We start from the raw sequence: 21488 nt of genomic DNA, 5'->3' as shown, positions 1-21488 counted from the left end.
ATGGGTCAGGGAGGGTCGGCCATCCATCCATTTCCAACTATGGGTTCTGGCTTCCTCCTGTTGGGCACAGAGCCGCCCTTGCTCTACTAGGGTGCATTTCACCTTGAATGGCCTGCGCAGTCAAGCGTGCTTTAGCAGTGATTTTGTGGCCAGCAGGAAATTGTCTGGACGCGTGTGGAAGATTAGGGACAGGAAGGAACCCACTTTGAGAAATGTAGGTACCTCAGTGGGAGGGCAGGCTGGAAGCAGGGTGGAGGGAGCATAGCCAGGTCGACACAGTTGTTCCCCGGAGACCAGGAGACTCTGGGAGGTGGACTTTAGGTGGACGAGGTGCCCATGGGATGGACAGGACATTGAGGGTCTCCAGAGGACCAGTTTCTGCAGCACCTGTGGCAAACCTAGAAATGGGTTAAAACTAGAAAGTAGGGGGGTAAGGGGTGAATAACACAACATGGAGAGAGCTTTTCTTCTGGGGTTGGAGAGGAATTCTCGGTGGGCGGTAACATTGCATTCAACACACAGTGGGCTTCAGGATGATTCAGAGATACTTCATGTGCCTGTGATCTTAGAGCTCCAGGTCTGTTAGTTATGTCATCAACTGCATTCAGCTTATGTTAATGTGGTGATATATTACTTAGTTGCAAAGCCATTGCACTGACCACCTTTATAGGTCCTAGAAACCAGGGGATCATATGGGTAATGCCTGGAAGTTTTGGGATCTCTGAAATCCATCTCTTGCCAATTCTGAACCAATGATGGGTGATACCGGCATCCTGAGACCAGGCTTCCTCCTCCCCGTTTCTTCCTCTGGCTCTTTCTTTCCCTCTTTCCCCAGAGGACGGATCTCCTTGTGTGATAGTCCCCATGCTTAACTTCCTGCTGATTATTTCAGAAACGATCCCTGCCCTGCGCCTGGGAATTCCAACCCCGAGAACTTGGAAACGCCCTCTCAGCTCCCAGAAGGGAGCTTCCCCTTCTGGCTTTGGTCTTGTGAGCATATTTCCTCTTTGGATGGATGTTGTGCTTGCTCAGGGCTCCCAGGTCTATTTGGACTTGGGAACCATGTCCTCCCCCATGCTTGGTATAAGCCTGTGAGCTCCCGACAAATAGCCCTCTTATCTCATCGATGTGCTCCAATTAGAGGGCAAGTTGTCTCCTTGCGTCTCTGACTCTGAGATGGAGAAATTCCAGCCCTCACAGCCCAAGGCCAGAGCAGGTCACAGGGCAGCGCTGCAGGAGGGCTGAGCCACGTACCGTGTGTCCTCTGCACCACGCTGGCCATGTGATGCCAGCGCTGCTCTGTACAACATCTGCTTAGCAAGCCGTGGTCAAAACTGCTGACAGCTCTGATCCTGGCGGGAGATGTGAAAGCAGGGAAACGGATCTCTCCCTGGGAACTGGATCTCATAACCTTGTGTCTCAGAAAGGTCAAATAAGATAGAGAAGAAATATGTAAATGCAAAGCAGTGCATTTGGGAGCAGGTTGGGGAGGGAGAGAGCTTGGCTCGCGGAGTGGGGACAGGAAATGTGAGCTGTGGGTGAGATGGTGCTCTGGCTCTGCAGCCGCTGTCCCCAGCCTGACAGCTTTGACCTTGAGAAGGCCGGTTCTCCACCCTCACCTCCCCGGTGCTCAGGCTAGGAGCCTACAACTGCATTGGTGATTGGGGTGAGATGGTACCAGGGTGGAGGTGAGCCAGCACCTGGGCAGCAGGAGAGTTGGACCCGTGCTGGGGAGACTCTGATGGGCGAGGCACATTCTGTTCCCCACTGACTCACTCTTCCAGTGCCAAAGTGCATGTCCTTTGGGGTGGGACTCAGAGCACACCTCTGCTGGTCCCATATTTGCCACCATTACCCTTCTGCTTCCATCAGCATTTTATTTCTCTTTCCTGGGCACTTACCATTTCCTTCCCCTCCACATAAATGCCTCTGTTAATCCACTACCCCTAAGGATCTCAGGGAGGGGTGGACAGGTGTGGACGCCGTGGTGTGGCTTCGGGCCAGGGGTCTGGGTCTGTCTGTACCGTCGATCCAACGCTGGCCCATGGGGGACCTGGAGCAGGTCCTCTCTGTGCTCAATGTTCGCACCACGAACAGACCTCAGTACCATACCCCTGTCAGATGGTCTTATTTGAGTGACTTAACTATATTTGCAAAGTGCTTAAAACAATGAAAATGACACACATGCACACACACAAGTTACTTGTTCCTGAGGACCCAGCCATGCCTTCTTCTTGTTCATGTACCCAGTGCCAAGCTTGGTGACATGCACAGGCTGCAGGGTCAACTGGTTTAGTTGCACAAAGAAGTTCAGGGAGGCCCTCGGTAGCTGCCCAGTCCTTGGAGAAGACTGTGTGCCCATGGGCTCTTGTGCCCCCTCCTTGAGCCTCTGGACCCACTGGCTCTTCAGGCTCTGTGGCCTCCAATCAGTGAGGCCTTAGCCCAACCTCATGGCCCGGAGCTGCACGGTCCCCGGGCAACTCGGGGTCGTTCACCTCCCAAGGACAGGCCTTTGGTCAATGGAGGCAGGCTGGATGGACATGTCCTCCCTCTGACACCCCTCCTGCGGCCCCTCTGAGTCCAGGGCACAGGGATCCTAGCAGAAAGGTCCCAAGGGATAGGCAGCCACTCCACAAGGCATCGGCCTTCGGCTCCCTGTACAGGAACTCTCTGCCTGGACCCTGCTCCCTGGGGAACCAGGGCTCCCACCTGCCTCACAGGCTCTTCTGAGGCCAAACAAGCACAAAGCAGATGCTTCAGTGGGCTTTCACTTCTTGAAAGTGACTAACGTAAGCCATACACGTCAAGGAAGCCATAGGTCCAGAGGTGTCCCTTGCATAGACCAGGGCCTACTGGACAAACTTAGCCCTCGGGGAGGAGGTTTGCACCCTCAGGGTCCAGCTCCAGTGGTGTGGACCCTCCAGGAGAAGCCCCAGGGCCCACATGAGGGCTGTATCAGGGGTCGTGGTTGGCGTGGCTGGTGGACCCTCACCCCTCATCATTTTTTCTGGTGCCACCTTGGCTTTGATTCAAAGGATGATCATAAATTTGTATGTTTCCTGGAACTGAGGTAACAAAGTACCACAAGCTGAGTGGCCTAAAGCAAGGGACATTTATTTATTCTCTCGCAGTCCTGGAGGCTAGAAGTGTGAAATCAAGGTGTCGGCAGGGCCACACTCATCCAGAAGCTCTGGAGAAAGTCCTCCTCCCCTTGCCCAGCTTCTGGAAAATCAGGTGTCCCTTGGCTTGTGGCAGTGTCACTCCAGCCTCTGACTCCATCTTTACATGTCTCCTCAGTTTCTATCCTTGTCTTTTCCTCCGTGTGTCTCTGTGCCTTATCCCCTCTTTTTTCTCTTGTAAGGACACCTGTCACTGCATTTAGGGTACATCCAGATAATCCAGGACGATCTCTTCTCCAGATTCTTAACTTAACCCCATCTGCAAAGACCCTTTTTTCAAATAAGTTCCCATTCATGGATTCCTCTGGTCAGGACTTGGACACAATTTTTTAAGGGCCACTGCTCAATCCACTGCAGATGCCTTTGGAGACATTGAAGAATTGGAGTGAATTTAAGCAAACTGTTCTATGGAGAGGTAAGGGGGACACAGGTAAGTCACCGCCTTTGGCCCTAGAAAGTACACTCTTAGGAGCCACAGGTCCATGAATGAAGAAGGAGGCAGATTAATTCTTCACTAATGGTTTCATGACTTATTTAATTCTTGTACAAAATCCTATTGTGTATTTTACCAAGCCTTATTTTTTACTTTTTGTGAGCATGCTATAGGCTTAGCATAAATCATGGTGAATACTAGCACTGACTTTGCACTGCCACTGAGCCTTGTGTTCACAGAGTTTTGATTGTTTTGGAACTATGTTCATTTTATGTCTTTAACTAAACAGAAAAAGCAAAGTCCTAGCATTAGGCCATGTGCCAGTATCCATGAAGTTTGTAGCTCGTGAAGAATCTATTGTCATTCATCCTTGCTTACTCCTTGGGTCATTGTCCCAGCACCTGGAACCTGGTAGGTCCCCACTTGTTTGTTGGTTGACTTCTCCTGGAGAATAAGGTCAAAGCGGGACTTGCGGGTTGGAGAAAGTTGTGGGAGATATGGTTGGAAAGTAGGTTGCTTCCACTCTAGAAGCCACAGGCAGGCAGTTTTGAGTCCACTCTCTGGAAATTGAGGAACTTTGGAAAATTCTAAAGCAGAGAAGTGCCAGAATTTGGACAAGAAGATAAGAAGGGCAAGCCATTCCCATGGTTGGAGTCTATTATGGCTTGAATTGTGAACTCCCCAAATTCATGTGTTGAAGAACTATTTGGAAATAGGGTGATTGCAGACATAATTAGTTAAGATGAGGTCATGCTGGGGTAGGGGGTGACTGTACCCTGAGAAATACGAAATGTGGAGGAAAGAAATCAAAGGAGATTTAAATAAATGGAGATAATCCTGTTCAAGGGTTGAAAGACTCAACACTGTGATGATGTCATTTCTCCCTAAATCGATAGATAGGTTTAAGATTCTTTTTGTAAATAGAGACAAGACTTTTCCAAAATTTATATGAAAATCTAAGGTACTTGAATAGCTAACATTATTCTGAAAAAGAAAAATAAAGTAGGAGGAATCACTCTACCCTATTTAAAGACTGTTTCTGTCTCTGTCTTATTACACACACACACACACACACACACACACAGTAAGACTGTGTGATCATGTGATACTGGTGGAGGAATAGGACATAGATTTATAAAACAAAATAAGAGAACCCAGAAATAGCCCCCTACAAGTACAGCCAGCTGAATTTTGACAAATATGAAAAAGCAATTCAATTGGAGGAAGGAAAGACTTTACAGCAAATGTCGCTAAAGTGATTGAAGACCCCTAGGAAAAAAGTAACTCAAACTAAACTGCACACCTCATACAAAAATTCGCTCAAAAGGGATCATGGATTTAAATGTAAAACATAAAAGTATGAAACTTTTACAAGATAGTATAGAAGCATGTTGTCAGGAGCTAGGGCTGGGTGAAAAGTTCTTAGACATGACCAAAAGCACAATTTGTAAAAGATAAATCAATATGTTAGACTTCATCAAAATTAAATATTTTTGCTCTGGGGTAAGGCAGATGAGAGTACAAGCTGCGGGCTGTGAGAAAATATTTCCAAAGCCCATATCTGACAAAGAACCCATATCTAGAACACATAAAGAATTCTTAAAATTCAACAATTAAAAAACAAATAGTCTCGTTGGAAAATAAGCAAAATATATGAAAAGATGTTTCACCAGGAGTGCGTATGGATGGTGAATAAGCACGTGAATAGAGGTTTGCCATCACTGGCCTGTAGGGAGGGATGAATGAGGACCTCGATGAGCCGAATGCTGTGGAAATGTGACACAGGATGTTCCCTGCATTGTGCGGGGGATGTAAAATGGTCCAGCTACTCTGGAAAGTAGTGGAACAATTTCCTTAAAAGAAAAGCAAAACAAAAAATGTTAACTGCACAATCCAGCAATTGTACTCCCGGGCACTTAATCCAGAGCAAAGAAAATTTACATCCACACAAAAAACCGCAGGACTGTACAAAGCAGCGTTATTTGCAACAGCTCCAAACTATAAACCGCCCGAATGTCCCTCTGCAGATGAATGGTCACACACACTGTGTCCATCATACTCTGGAATTCTGGAACACGATTCAGCAACACAGAGGGAGAAATTCTTGATGTGCACAGCTACATGCATGGAGTCTCTGGGTATCATCTGAGTAAAAATAAGCCCATCCCGAAAGGTGACATATTACATGATTCCATTTGTGTGATATTCTTGAAATTACAACATGATAGATGGAAAACAGACCAGGGATTGTCCAGATTTAGGGAGGAAGAGTCTGACTATAAAGGGTAGAGTGGGGAGATCAGTGTGGTGCTGTCACAGTCCTGGGTCTGGATTATGACATGGTCACAGGGATGTACACTTGTGATCAAATGGCATCAGATCATAGACATACATCACATCAGTGTCAGAGTCCTAGTTTTGAAGTTGTGTAATTATGTAGCATGTCATCACTGAAGAAACTGAGTGAAGAGTACAGGGAACCTCTTTGTACTATTTTTGTAATTTCCTGGGATTTATAATTCTTTCAAAATAAAACATTACATGCAGAAAATAAAAAAGCCAAAATGAATGAATTTTAAAATGAAAGTGTGCATAAAGAAATTAAGCCTTGGGTACAAAGAAATATACCTCAAAACACAGAGTGTTGAAGCCACAAAACAAAGGGCACAAGGGTAGACGCTTGTGCTCATGTGTGACTGTAAAGCCAGTAACACCATGCTGTAAAAAGTATATTGGCACAGCATAAGCAGAAAGGGTATTAAATTGTGCATGGGAACAGTCAACACCCCGTTTAGGATGAGAGGGAAGTAGTACAGAGAAGGACTCCAACATAATCTTTAAGATGTTACTTCTTTAAGAACCCTGGAACAAATTTGGGAAAAATGAGAGGTTTGGGAAAGCAAGTAGTTAATGAAAGCATTGCTTCTATTTTTCTCTGTACTTTTCTGTAATCTTGAAGTGTTGTATAAATTATGAGAGCAAGTCACACAGAGAGAAAGACAGAGACATAGAGAGACAGAGAGACAGTTAAGGCCCTTTTCTAGAGAGCAGAGGAGGCTGAGGAAGGCTGTGACAGCTTTAGAGGCAACGGATAGAGGAAACGACAGTGCTCTGAGCCTGCTGATTTAACTGCATTTTGCTTTGAAATTGAATGATAGATTTAGAGTGATTTCTGATTCAATCAGAAGAGGCAAGTGTAGATATTGTGTGGGTTTAGTAAGAGAAACACAGAGGGCACATCTCTCCCTGCAGGCTGCAGCTCCTGATGGCAGGTTAAAAGGGAGACAGAGCTTTCTCTCGGGCTGGGGTTCAGAGTAATTCTGGAGTCAAGAGTGAGGCCACAGGAGCGGAGGCAGCAGGAAGTGCCGGCCGCATGCCAATGAGGGCCTCTGCCTCGGATGCTCACCCCAAACACCCTGCCAGTGTGCGACATAGCACCTCTGGGGCCCGGTCCTCAGAGTATCTTCTCTTCCTGCCCTCTCTCCTGGGTTTGGATTTGGGGGTCTCAAACCCAAGGAGCTCGTTGAATTTAACTTTGCGTGGCCTCAGACCAAGGTACCACTTGTGATATGTACCAGTGTTCTGTTCTTCTCCTGAGCAGGGGGACCACCCCGCATCCCCATCACCACACACAAAGGTTAACGCTCTCTGATGAACACCCGTTGGTTAGGAATCACATTTATTCCTCTGAACAAAGAGACTTTGTGCTCTTTAACCACATGGACTGTTGGTTGTAGAGGGCTGCTATTCACTGAATGTTTGTGCTCCTCTCCCCCAAATTCACGTGTTGAAATCTTAACCACACGGTGATGGTATTAGGCAGTGGGACCTTTGGGAGCTAGTTAGGCTGGGGCCCTAAGGAATGGAGTTAGTGCCCTGATGAAAGAGGCCCCACAGAGTCCCCGAATTCCTTCTGCCATGTGTGGCCACATAGAGTATACAGCCATCTATGAACCAGGAATCGGACCCTCAACTGACACCATATCTGCCAGTGCCTTGACCTTGGACCTCCTGCCCTTTAGAACTGTGAGAAGTAAGTCTCTGTTGGTCATCAGCCAGCCAGCTTATGATATTCTGTTATAGCAGCCCGGACAGACACAGGCAGTGGCACCAGAAACATCCTTTATTTCAGCTCTCCTAGTTTTACAATGGCAGGAACTGAGCCTCAAGCAGTGGAAGGATTAGACTGAGGTGATAAAGCAGCAGTGAGAGGTGGACCCAGGGCTGGAATCTGGGCCCCTGACAACATGCCCTGACCTTCAGGGTCTCCCCCCGGGGCCGTCCACCTGCCCCACCGCCATCTCCTGCAGCTACACATTTTACAGCACTCACAGAACCCAGCACGACACTGAGCAACCCCATCCAGAGGAAAGTTTGGTTAAGAACTCAACAACAGAATAGAATTTGTTTTCAACATGAAAAAAAGTTTTTTTGAAAAATAATTTATGGTTAAATATTATTTGATTAAAAACAGAGGGCACCATGCAACTATGGCAACAGAGTTTGACACTTGTGCACATTGGTACTTAAGATGGTGTTCTTTGAGGACTTGGCACCTGAGGCCTCCATCCAAGAGCCACTGAGATCTGAGTCCCATCAACAACCAGGAGAGGGACCTCAGAAGGGCATCTGGCCCCAGCTGACAGTGAGGGTGAGATGACCCAGCCCCAGGTGACACTGTAATCACAGCCTGTGACAAACCTCAAGCTGGGGCCCAGATAAGCTGCATGTGGACGGCTGCCTTACAGAAACTTTGAGAAAATAGATGTTCATTGTTTTCAGTTACTAAACTTGGGGGTCACCTATTAACAGTCATCTAATGATGACTAAGACAAAAACTTTCCCAGAATGGAGCTCAAAAATAAAATGTAAGTATATATTTTTAAATCTTTATTTTCCCTTTCACTAAATAAACTTCCAACTTTCCCTGACCATAATAATTTGAGAGACATTATCCAGTTCTGCATAAAATCTGGTCCCTCTACAACATCATCCCTAAACGGGATTATTAATGCAACTCTAGTCTTTGAATGAAAAAAAAAAAAAAAAAAGCTCAAATTGATTATAAGGTAGCAAAAGCACCTGAAGAAGTATGTTCCTAGGTGGCTTTGTCAAAAATCACTGGGGTGGATTTGATTTGTTGGGCGGATTCCAGTTTGGCTAATAGTGGATATGTGATGTTTAAGTATTTTATGTACACCCAGAGGCCGTTTTCTGATTTACAGAGCTTTTGCAAACACTGAAATAAATACACAGAAATGCTGAAAAAAATTAAAGAAAACATTTCCACCCCCTGCAGTTCACTTGCAACTTGCTGCTGGGCTGAGCTTGACAAGTATGCAAATATCCATCCAATTGCCACCACACCGCCAATTTCACAGGGTTTAGAGTTTCTTATCAAAAAGTGTGCAAAGGATTCTGTGCAGCAGATGAAGTGATGGGCGCTGACAATCTGACTTTGCTCGTTTGATCTATCATGAATTAGATGGAAATAAACAGGCCTATGGGAGAGAAAGTGGCTTGGTTTTTATGGCTGAGCCTCTGGGGAGCAGTGACCACTTTCTACACCCCCAGGCAATACATGGACTCACCAGGAAAGAGAGAGCATGGTGGTACTCGGGTATGGCCTGGGGCATCAGCTGGGAGCCAGCAAGTGTGTCTTCAGGATTTAAAACAAGAGGGAACCTTATTCACACTGCTGCTGGGAAACATGTGCCTGGTTCCCCCTTGCTGGTGAAGGGGCCATGGTGGGAAGAAAGCACGTTATATGGTAGAAAAGCAGTAAGGAAACCACATCACCACGGAGGAGGGGGATCCAGGAATGCAAACCTGTGAGCATGGTGGGATCCCAGTGTGAGCTCCCCAGAAGCAGAGCTGGAGACAAAGGTTTGAGTACAAGCAGGTGCTTTGGGGAGAAGAAAAGAGGAGTGAGGAAGTGATACAGGGAGGGGCGGACACCAGTAGAGGATGCACCAACAGACAGGTGAGCCCTGCAGACCCCGAGGGCCTGGGATAACATGTGTATCATTCCAGGAAGTGGGGTTGCTTTCCGTCAACTCCCATTCATCACCAAGGGCTGCCCTAGGGAGTTAGTTCTCGGGCACCTCTAGCCCCCTTCACACGTGGACCAAGCATGCCCCCAGCCAGAGAAAGACCTCAGGCAGAGTCACTTTTGCAGTACAAAGCCCTCAACGCTTATAGAAATGGTGAGCGCGGAGGTGAAATCCATGGGGCTCTAATGACATCAGTGGCCATTGCTCATGGCAAAGTTTAACCAAGGTTCTTTCTTCATTCTGCTCTACAGTACAATCCTGAAGAGGCAGAGGGCAGCTAAAATATTCCTATTGCTCAGGGCAGCCCAAGGATGGAAGCTTCCACATAGAAGGGATGTTTGGGATTGGTGGAGCAAAACAGAAGCCACGTGAGCAGACTGCAGAAGAACCAGGTTTCCAGAAGGACCAGGGTTGGCCTGTTTGTTTACCCACCCCATGTCTCCCCCACCAGCATGATACCTACCATGTGGTAGGGGCTCACTGCATATTTAGTGAATAAAAATGCATTAATAAATAAATGGAAGAGCGGAGACTATATCCCATGGGTGGTGATGCATAGGAGCCCAGGGAGGACTGTTAGCCCTGTGCCTTGGGACACAGTCAGTGATTCCTTCTGGAAGAATGGATGGGGGCTTGGGAGCAAGAGTTCCAGTCACGGGGGCTGTCCTGAGGCTCTGAATCATTACTATGAAGCATCTTCTTCCATTTGACCCCACAGCGGGAAAACCCATGTGAAGCGGGGCTTGTATGTGGTGGTCAGGAAAGCTCTGATATAAGCAATACTTCTATTTGTTGAATGAGTTTTGAAAGTGACAGTTGTTTATATTCAAACTGAAAAATTAGAGCATTAGGCTAGATAATCTTTACTGCCCTCTTTTTAGAGCTAAAAATAACCTGTGGTTTTGTTTAGAATGGATAAGCATAATGAAAAGCAATTTCAAAAACATCCAAAATCTTTTACACTGGAAAATTTAAGTTACTCACATCATTATTTTTCACTTGCCTGTTTGGTTGCCATTCTTCATGCTCTTTATTTTTTTCCTTTACAAGGAAGTTACCATGTGGAACTTTCCTTCAACCTAAGGAATATCTTTTAGCATGTCTTGTAATGCAGGTGTTCTGGCAACTCAGCTTTCACTCTGCTTTCTCTCAGTTTTTGCTTATCTGACAATGGCTTCATTTTATTCTAATTTTTGAAGAATATTTTGCTTATAGAATTCTTCATTAGCAGATTTTTTTTTTCTTTATCAGTTTAAAGATGTCATTTAGTCTCCTGGCCTACAGTGTTTCTGATGAGAATATAGGCATCAACTGTATCATTGTTTTCCTATATATAATGTTTCTTTTTCTTTGGCTGCTTTCAAAATTCTTTTCTATATATTTCGTTTCAGTCATTTGACCTTGATGTTCCTAGATGTGGCTTATTCTGTGTTTATTCTACTTGAGTTTAGTTGATGTTCTTGGGTCTGTATATTGATGTGCTTTCAACAAATTTGGAGAGTTTGTGGTCATTATATTTAAAATACTTTTTCTGCCCCATCCTTGAAATTCTTTTGGGGATACCAGCTTCACATATTTAAGCACATTTACTGTTGCCTGAGAAATCAGTGAGACTCTATCCAATAATTTCTTTATTTCTGTTCGTCACACTGGATAAATATTTATTGCTCTATCTCAGGGGCACTGACCATTATTCTGTCATATTTAATCTGTTAAGGTAATCTAGTGACTTTTCATTTCAGATATTGTAATTTTCAGTTCTAGGTTTTTTATTTATTTAACAATTGCTATTTCTCAGCTGAGATTCCCTATCTGTTCACTCATTAAGACCATATTTTCTTTCACATCCTTGAACATATTTATATCTGCTTTAAATATCTGTGACTGCTAAATCCAACATTCGGACCATCTCAAGGTGTGTTTCTGTAGTTTGATATTTTTCTTGACTGTGGGTCACATTTTTGTATTTCTTTCCATGACAAGTCAATTTTGATTGAAGATGATATACTATAAAATCTCTGAATTTTGTTATATTCCTCTGGAGAGTGTTGAATGGTAAAGACTTCATTTATATAACATAAAGTTCAATTGTTGACTGATTATTGTGGACATTTTAGACTTGGTCTGATGCTTTTTTTGATTAGAAATGTGGAAAGGCTCAGTGTTTACCAAATCTATCTAACTTGACATGACTAAATCTCCAAATTCTGTCTTTTCTGTGGATTGTGTTTTGCTTGACTTTCTACCTTGTTAATCTGGGCCTAGAGAATGCCTTAATCTACGTTATAGTCCTTACACCTATGCCTCAATCTTTCTCATGTCTCAGATAGAGGCTGGGATGTCCTTGAGTTCTCTTCACTCTGACTGGTCTGGAAACCAATGTCTCTCAGCATTGCTTAATCTCATACTTTCAACCCTGTAATTGACTCTTGAACATAAACTTCACCTTGTGTGTAACCAGACCAATCCTCAGCTAAGGGTTCCCACACAGAGATTTTTAGACTGTGGCCTTGCTCTGCCTGCTGTTCAATGCCTCAGAACTGTTCAGTTTTATAATTTTATAGCAGGAGGGCTCATCTGATACCAGTTATTCTGTCATGGCTAGGAGAAAAAAAAATATTGTCATTATTTTGTAAAAATAATAAACTTGTGAATTTGTAGTCAACATTTAGATTTCTATATCTAAAAAGTTTTTAAAAAGTGAATATATTTGTTAGTTTTTTTCAGTTAAGTATCCTTTTGTTCATTAGTAACACTCAGGGAGTGAAAAGATTTGGGGACAGTAGAATGTGTTAGGAAATTTGGGGAGAAGAACAGAAGTGTGAACCCTTTCTTCAGGGTGTCATCTTGCTAAACATAGTTCAGCCTGAGTTAATGAGAAATTTGAGTCAGAAAGAAGGTTAAAGTTTATCTCAATATAGACAAAGGAACAAAGGCCTGACGAGGTTAAACATTCTCATCTCATCAGAATCACACAACTACTTGATGGCCTGACATGGAAAACAGAACAAAAGAATACACATGTCTTTATTCAACAAATATGTGTGTCTTCTAAATGTGATGTTCCGGGTGAAGTATTTGAGTTACAAGGGTAGGTGAGATACCAAGGATTTCTTACCTCATGGTGTTCCCTGCTTGCCCTTCTCACCTCACTGCTCCCTCTCAGAGCGGCCCTTCTTTGTGATCAACTGCCCTCTGTCTTGGAAGAATTTTTTTAACACCAAAATTCTACTCTCTGGTCCATTTTTCAGCCGCTAAACACTGCCATCTGCCCCCAACCGTCTGGCTCACCCTTTCACTGTTCTGGAGACATGTAATTTTGGGACACAGGTTCTCAAACTAACCACACATCGGGACTGCCCTGGACGGCTTGTTACAACCGACCACTTATCCTCACCCCAGACCTTCTCCTCCAGCAGGTCTGCATGGACCCTGGGGATTTGCATTTCTAGCAAGTTCCCAGGTAACTGATGCAGCTTGTCGGGGGCTCTGCTCAGAGAACCACTGCTCTAAAAGTCTCATTAAGGACAGGATGCAGAGGTCTTTCTGCAGGGTTCAAGGCTAGTGGTCAGTCTCCCCGAAACACGCCCCAAAGGGCATTTTCTGAGACCTCACTCTGCCTGCCACCTCCCCCCCCCCACCGGCCCTCACTTCACCCCACCCTCTAAGCCTGGATATGGTCTCACAATTTCTATGGTCACCCTTGGATCTCTCTCGCCCCTTCCCTTTGGAGAAAGAAATTCTCTCCTATGATTGTTCATTCAGCAAATATTTTCAGCCTTGTCTCAGTCCTCTCTAACTCCAGCTTGAAAATATTGGTAGCTTTCGTTAATTCTAATGGAGGTATTATAACAATATCTGTCTTTTTTTGGCCTACCTCCCATTCTCCGGTATTAGTTGCTATATGTGTAAAAAAGCATATTTATTCTGTGCTTATCCATAGATTCTTTCCATGGAGAGAATATTCTAGGAGCTCTCCATATCCACACCCCCCGCCGCAATAATTGTGTCTGAGCAGCCGAGTGTGCTGGGTGCGATGGCAAGGCTAAGTGTTTGACAAATTTCCCCCCATCTTCCAATAAGGCCCTAGCCCATTTTCCAATAAAGCTGATGAAACCTGATAAAAAATGTCAGAGGAATCAAAAGGCCCCCAGGCTAAGTGGAATCATATCTCGTGAAATCCCACATTCAGCATCATCTATATTGGAAATATTAAAAAAATTCATATATAGTGAAATGATAGATACTTTTGTCACTATTTTAAAAAGTTATGCTGATAGAGCTGTCCCTGGGTCCTCACGAAGGACACGTCTTCTTGAATATATGAAGATGGCATTGCTGACCCGCAGACCCTCTAAGGCAGGCTCTGCTCTGAGTGCTCATGAGTCTGCACTGAACCATCACACCCCTCATCTGCCCAGCAGCCACGGCTGGGTTCGTGGGGAATGTGATTGAGCACCACTAGGGCAGCGAGGGACCCCGGAGGTGATGGGGTGAGGGCTCAGAAGTGTCACTGTGAAGGGACATGTCCTGCAGTCTGGGTGGCAGATGCTGGGGCAGGATTCCCTGCCTTGTGTCATTGACACACTTGTTAGCCGGGTCAGCCTGACTCTTGCCACCCGTGGACAGGGCAGGTGGCAGAGCTTGGGTCTGGACACCGCAAGCATCGGCCTGAGTCCCTCCTCGACCCCACCGGGGACAGAAGGTCTCCACTGGCCAGGGAGACCAGGCTGGGCCATTCCCCAGGCGCTGGCCGTGGTTGTCTGTTCTCTGTTCTCTGCTCACCTGTGAGTACAGAGACATGGTGATGCCCTCATATACTCCAGGGAGCTGGGCTGCATGTGTGTGTGTGTGGTGGGGACCCCTGGAAGAGAAGAAAGGGTCCTGCTGGATCACCCCTTTTACTTCCCTGCATTGGGAAGTGAGCTGCAAAGTCAGCCAATGACGATGGGGGCGGGGGCTCCTCCCTCCCCCTCGATGTCCCCCAACCCCTGCACAGGCTGCTGTGAGGGTTACAGCCGGGCTGAAGGGCTGGGATATTAGGGAACTGTCACGACAAGGAGGCCACATCTAGATGAGCATCCATCACCCCTGTTGGGAGAGTTCCTTGGCCACCTTGTCAGTTACTATAAGGGCCCTTATCCCCTCCACCCCTCCAGACCACCCACTACACACTCCTCTGTCCACCTCCACTGCTGGTACCTTAGTGCCATCCACCAGTGTCCCTCTCCTGGAGCCCCCAACCCTGAGCAGTGGACGCCTGGGCTCACCTCGGCCCTGCAGCTTCTCCTCCTCCCAGCAGCCAGGACCATCTCTGAAGGTGCCCACCTCATGGCCTCCTCTGGTCCTGGCTCTCCGACTGGTGGCACCTTCCAGTTAAGCTGGCCTTGCTGAGCTTCCTGCCAAGAGCGCCCAGAGCACCCTCCTGCCCAGCCCAGGGTGCTCGCCATCCTCTCATTCTTCAGGCCTCTGCTTAAGCATCACCTCCTCCGAGAGGGTCTCCCTGACAACCTCCCTCTCTCTAATGATAAATTCTTTGTGTAGTTTATTTATTAGCAGTGTTGTCTCTTAGCTCGCATGCTTAAGGAGAACAGGGGCTGACTCTGAACCTAGTGTAAGAGTATATATGCCTCACTCTTGAGGGGGCATGAAGCATTGTCTTAGCACGTGATAGGAGATGTTAAATGTTTGGTGACGGAGTGAGTGAAGACAATTGAGCACAAGACTCAGAACTGCACATGGATGCATCCAGGGATGAGATGGGGGGAGGGTCTTGCCTGGAAAGAGGCCTTGGAGGACACCCAGCTGTTTTCTCCTTCGGCCGTGGGCTCCGAATCGTTCTTGGTATTACAAGACGGTAGACACAAGCCCTGCAAGTAGATACCATAAGAAGGCCAAGCTCACTGGAAAATGATGAACATTTCTCCAAAAATCACAGCAACTGTCAATGGAATGGAACTTTCTGGAAAGGAAGAGGTTTCTGTCCCCCCAGGTCCCACCTGCTCCTTAGCACTGGTCATAGGGTGTTTGCACAAGTGGTAACGGGGGGAAGGGAAGAGGTTCTGCCCCCAACTCTCACACGCCCTGAGAGTTAGCCTGACAGCACTGGTTTTCATTGTTTTGCTCAAATTTAGCTGTTATCAATTAATACAAGATGTTTTGAATCTCATTTGCATTTGAAAATATTAATCAGAAGAATAATGTGCATCTCCTACAATAGGCTTTTTTCTGGGGAAGCTGTGAAGCCCCAAATAAGTTAAATTTATTCAAAATTTCCCAAGTCATTTGGGAGAGTTTGTATGTAACAACTTAACTGATCAAAAACATAGCTGGATCCTGTGAAGGAGCAAGGCACAGCCCCCTTCCAGGAGCCTCCAGAAAAGTTCACGTGGTGTCGGATTCAAACAGAAAAGGAGACATTTCAAAATTTAAAGCTGAAAACTGATTTAAGTAAAGATCTCCAGCGTGTTTTTGGCCCGTTTGCTTGTTTGCTGGATGAGGTGACTGGGGCGTTCATCGTGGAGTCTGGCCCGGAAGTGGGGTTGTGATGGAGACCTGAGTGATGGAGCCTGGGCTTCTGCCTCCGTCTGTGTGTGGGACAGATGGGGTTCTCATGAGAGTTTCCTGATAATCAGAACCCAAAGCCCAGGATGCTCCGGCTTCCCAGCAGATGTGGAGAGATTTCTAGATGACAAAAGACATGTCTTTGATAAGAGCCTACAGCTAAAACTTCACCCAGAAGTCACCAGCTTCAAATCAAAAGCCATGAAGGATGAAAAAAGAGAATAAGAGTCAGGAGATGCAGTGCAGCCTTGCAACTGGGGTTCCACTTATGGGAACTCTGCCATTTGCCTGGGGGGGGTAAAAGCTTTCCCTAAAGATGTGGAGAGAGCAGCCCTCACAGGGTGGACGCCCTGCAGGCAGACCCTCCGTGTTCTGTATCCAAGCCCACTTGAGAATGCTAAGAGGTAGAAGAGGGATTGGCCATGAAATCACACAAGTGTGACAGATCTGAATCCTCATCACACGGGACAGCTGAAGCCAGAGCCCCTGATGAGTAAATGATTCAGCCAAAGATTCCATTATGTGGACCAGAAGAAAACACTTCACTCTGAAGGTCACCTGGCAATATAGCCCAGAATGTGAGGTACAAACAAGAGGATGAACAAAATAATAATAATAAAAATAAAGAGTATATACCTATAAAATGCAGGGAAAAAAGTATGGAAGGGTGTGCCTGACAATTAATAAAAATGTTACTTATAAATTTTGCATTATTTGTAATACTTTTCAACTTTTAAAAATGTATAATATTGTGATTTCTTCATCTAAATATTCACTTTTGTATTTAAAAAAAAAAAAAAAAGAATAATCTATTCATCTCATTCTCCAAACACTTTTTTTTACCAGTGTAGTGGTTGAATGGTGGCCGCCTCCAAAATATGTTCCCCAGAAGCTGTGAAAGTGACCTTGTTTGGAAAGAGTCTTTGCAGATCTCATTCAGGACCTGGGGATGAGATCATCCTGGTTTAGGGTGGGCCCTAAAGCCAACGACAAGTGTTGATGTCTTAACTCGGGTGGCCAAAATAAATACCACAGACTGGGCAGCTTAAACACGAGAAGTGTATTTCTCATAGTTCTCGAGGCCACAGGTCCAGGGTCAAGGTGCTGGCCAGTTTGGTTCCTGGCTTACAGACGGCTGCCTTCTCGCTCTGTACTCAAGTGGGCTTTCCTTGGTGCATCCAAGCAGAGAGAGAGCTCTCATCCTCTTCTTATCAGGACACAAGTCCTATTGGATTAAGACCCCACCGTTATGACCTTATAAAGCCTTAATAACCTCCTAAAGGACCCTCTCCAAATACAGTCACCTTGGGAGTGAGAGTGTCAGCATATGACTTTGGTGAGGGCACAGTTCAGCCCGTGACAGTCCACAAAAGAAGCAGAGAGGAGGGCAGGATACACGCAGGGCTGGGGCACGAGGAGACTGCGGCAGAGGCTGGAATCACGTTGCCCCTGGACGAGGAGCTCCGGGGTCCCCAGAAGCTGCCAGAGCTGAGGCAGGACCTTTCTCTGGAGCCTCGGCGGGAGCGAGGCCCTCCCAACACCTTGATGTCAGACTTTCGGCTCAGAAGGACAAGAGGTACATTTCTATGGCTTCAGCTACCAAGTTTAAGGTCATTTGTTACGGAAGTCACAGGAAACGAACATAACAGCTAAATGGCAAATACTTCAGACGGACTATTTTTAACAGAACAAATGTGTTCATGATTTAAACCGAGTAAATCCACAGATTATACAACATCATTGGGAGTCACTGTCATGAATCTGCTCCAAACAATTAGAGTCAGTGCAGGAGGGTCACATTGACATAAATGCCTGGAAATGGAAGCCAGAACATGTCCACAGCAGAGAGAGCCTCGGGCTGGGGTCTGGAAAAAGAACCCACCCCCAGTGGCTCTGCGGATGGGTGTCCACTTCATTCAATCAGGGAGGAGGGTGGATCTCAAAAAGCTGCAACCGACTGAAGTTTTCCATCCGGAGTGTCTGAAATGCCTGTTTCCAGGTCAACAGCGGGAGCTGGGCTAGTGGATTTGGACCAGAGACGCCCTGATGAACACAGTTTGTGCTGATCCAAACCACCCCACCCCGGTCTCCTGCAGGATGTCCTTCGGCTCTGTGCTGACCTCCACTCACTTGAGCATCCCTCCTCCTTCTCTGGCTGTTCTCCCCATGCTATCTCCTTGGAAACATTCCCACGGGGAGAACACGTGCTGATGAGTGGCCGTGGTCAGTGGCCACTGACCATTTCAGTGTGGATAGTGGAGGGGAAAACGGAAATTACTGTCATTGCCATGTTGAGGGAAGGAACACAACGAGACCCCACCTCAGAGCCAGATTGTCTTTTTGGTGGCTTCTGGGCTGCAATCCTAAAGAAAATTAGACAAACAACAGACAAATAACAATAACAGCAAAACCTCTCAACTCATTATTTTTACAAGACATTTATTAAGTCCCTAATTGTACCTGGCATTATGCTACAGATCTACAACAATAATTCTTATCCTTTGGCCATAGACATTTTTTTTTTTTTTTTTTTTTAAGATTTGATGTGAGTTCTGGACCCTCTCCAAAGAGAAATGCACTTGCACGCAGAAATTGGCCTAAAATATCAGGGAGTTTATGAAACCTCTGAAGCTGATCTGTGATAAGAATTCAGATTTGGGTTTCTGATATGACCACAACATATCAGTAGAGAGATCGTGACATCAGAGTCTACATATTCCAGCCTGGCCCGGGGTCTGCTGAAATACTTTACATTTAAGTGAAATTCGAGAAGCCTTCAGGTCACCTCCGAAGGGAGGGAGAATGCCACAGCTAAGCCAGAGCGAGACAGAGCAAATAGATTCAGGGCTTCCAGGCTGAAGCTGATAGGTGGAGAGTGAGCTCTCAGTAAGGAAACGTGGAGGGGGGGGGCCGGGGGTGGGGGATGGCAGAGGGGGTGACAGGTGGCACCGGGCATCTTTGGAGAAGCCCGTGACTCTCAGTGTGAAGTGATAGATGTTGTCCCTGGGGAAAGAGGAGACCCCAAAAGCCACTGAGATGGGTGTGGGGCTGCCAGCCTACGGCCTGCAGTGCACGCAAGAGAGGATGGTGGGACGGGGGTGGATTGAAATGTGCACCGTTTAGAAAGGTGTGGAGAAGCCTCTCTAGGAGAACGTTATGGCCACTTCACAGGCAAGCAGAGGGGGAGGAAATAATAAAGTCAAAGGGCAACAGCGTTTATGCACCAGCGCAGTTGACAGCTTGGAGATTTAGTGCAGCAGATACACGCCAGCCCCAAGAATGCTCTGATGGATGATGCCTGTCTACAGGAGGGGAAGGCCCACACATTCAGAGAGGTGGCCAACAGGCACAGAACCTACAGGAAAGGGCAGCAGTGGGGCTGGAAGCCCATCCTTCCACCACAGGCAAGATCACAGCAGAAGGACGCCTGTCAACACCACCAAGCCTGCAGCAGCGCTGGTGCCTCCGCTGCATAGACGGGTCAGGGTCCATGTGAAGGCCCTTGAGCTTACGTAACAGGCAAGAACGAGACTATTCCTAGAAAATGAGCTTTTAAAATTCCCTTTTGAGGTGCCTCGAGGCTTGGCATCAGGACAGGATGGACCTGATTGATTCAGCACCCCGAGTTCTGCATCCTGCTCTCTGTACCCCCAAAACCGTTTCAAGGCGAGAGAGCAGACACAAAGGAAAGACGAAGGGCCTCCGGGGATTCTCTGTGGTATCCCGCAACTTTTCCGTAAATCTAAAATCATTCCAAAATAAATTTTTGTTTAAAAGAATGAGGTAGAAGATGGAGAAAAGTGAAAGACAACCTGACTGCCCCTGATGGGTGGGTGCTGTGCCTAGGTCCCCTTACTGGTCAGTCCCCCTCTCCTCAAGACCTCCTTTTGCTGATACCAAGGTTGATCTCTCCTGGGGGTGACGCCTCTGTCTCGGGCAGACCTCAGCCCGAGACTGCCTGGCATGGGGTACAAAAGGCCAGCCCCCTTTCCTTCAAGGGCTCCCTTGGGCTGTGATGTGGGCCTCGGAGCTTCCCTAGGACCAGGCAGAAGCGAGTGTCCAGCTGAAAGCACGTCCCCTGCCTATACTGCCTCCCTCTTGCCTCTTCTTCCTGAGAGCCCTCCCGGAATAAATCTCTCAAACAAGAATTCCCATCGCAGGCTTGGCTTGGAGGGATCCCTGGTAAGGCCCATCTTTTTATCATTTCCACCCTTTAAGCACCAAAGTTTGAGACCGTGTGCAGACTCTGCTTTAGGCTGGAAGCGGCGTCTCAGGCTGGTTTCCCTCTGCGCTCGGTGTGTGTTTCAGGTGGGCACTCACATTTGCTTTCAGGTCTCCACGTGAAGGATGCACAATCAGGTTGGAGCCAAGAAGCCTCCGTGGGCAGAGTGACTGTCCTGTGCTCTCAGATCTCATGCTTTTTCAGCATGGGTGGACTTCAAGTTTCCCAGCCTTGATGTGTGGAGTTATTTTGACACTTTCTCACTAATATAATCCGTGGGTATCTCCAAATTAAAGCCAGAGCTCTGAACTCTGCAGATAATGTGTTTTGAAATCATAAAAACACATACATTAGTTTTTTGGTCATCTGGTCTATTTTCTGCCAATACAAGATTGCTTTCAACTGCATCATCTCCTGGGTTGTGTCAAACTCATTTTTGAAAGATTCAGGAACTGGGTCCTGCTTCCTTGGGAGATTCTTCTTTGGATAAATAAGCCTCACATTAGGCCAGTTCTTCTTTGCACAAAACCTTTCTGTCCAGAGGTCACTGATCACCCTCAGCTTGTACCTCAGTGGTGCTGTGAGCTCTGAGTTAGTGCAAAGGAAGGAGAGAAGGATTCAAACAGGATGTGTAAGAGGTGAGGTAGAGATGTCCTCACCCAGGTGAGATAGAGGTGCCCTCACCCAGGTGAGATGGGGTGCCCTCACCCAGGTGAGATGGGGTGCCCTCATCCAGGTGAGATAGAGGTGCCCTCACCCAGGTGAGATAGAGGTGCCCTCAGCCAGCTGAGATAGTGATGCACTCACCCAGGTGAGATAGAGGTGCCCTCACCCAGGTGAGATAGAGGTGCCCTCACCCAGGTGAGATGGGGTGCCCTCATCCAGGTGAGATAGAGGTGCCCTCACCAGGGTGGGCTGCAGGCTACAGGTCACATCCACAGCATGTCTATTCCTCAGGTCCGGGAGAATGACTCTCAGTTATTTGAATGCATTTCTCCTGATTCTCCCATGTCTAAAATCCCACTGTTTTTTGTTGG

Source organism: Balaenoptera musculus, chromosome 3, assembly GCF_009873245.2.
Source record: "Balaenoptera musculus isolate JJ_BM4_2016_0621 chromosome 3, mBalMus1.pri.v3, whole genome shotgun sequence".
Lineage (NCBI taxonomy): Eukaryota > Metazoa > Chordata > Mammalia > Artiodactyla > Balaenopteridae > Balaenoptera > Balaenoptera musculus.
The sequence above is the reverse complement of the archived record's forward strand: the minus strand, read 5'-3'. Positions refer to the sequence as shown.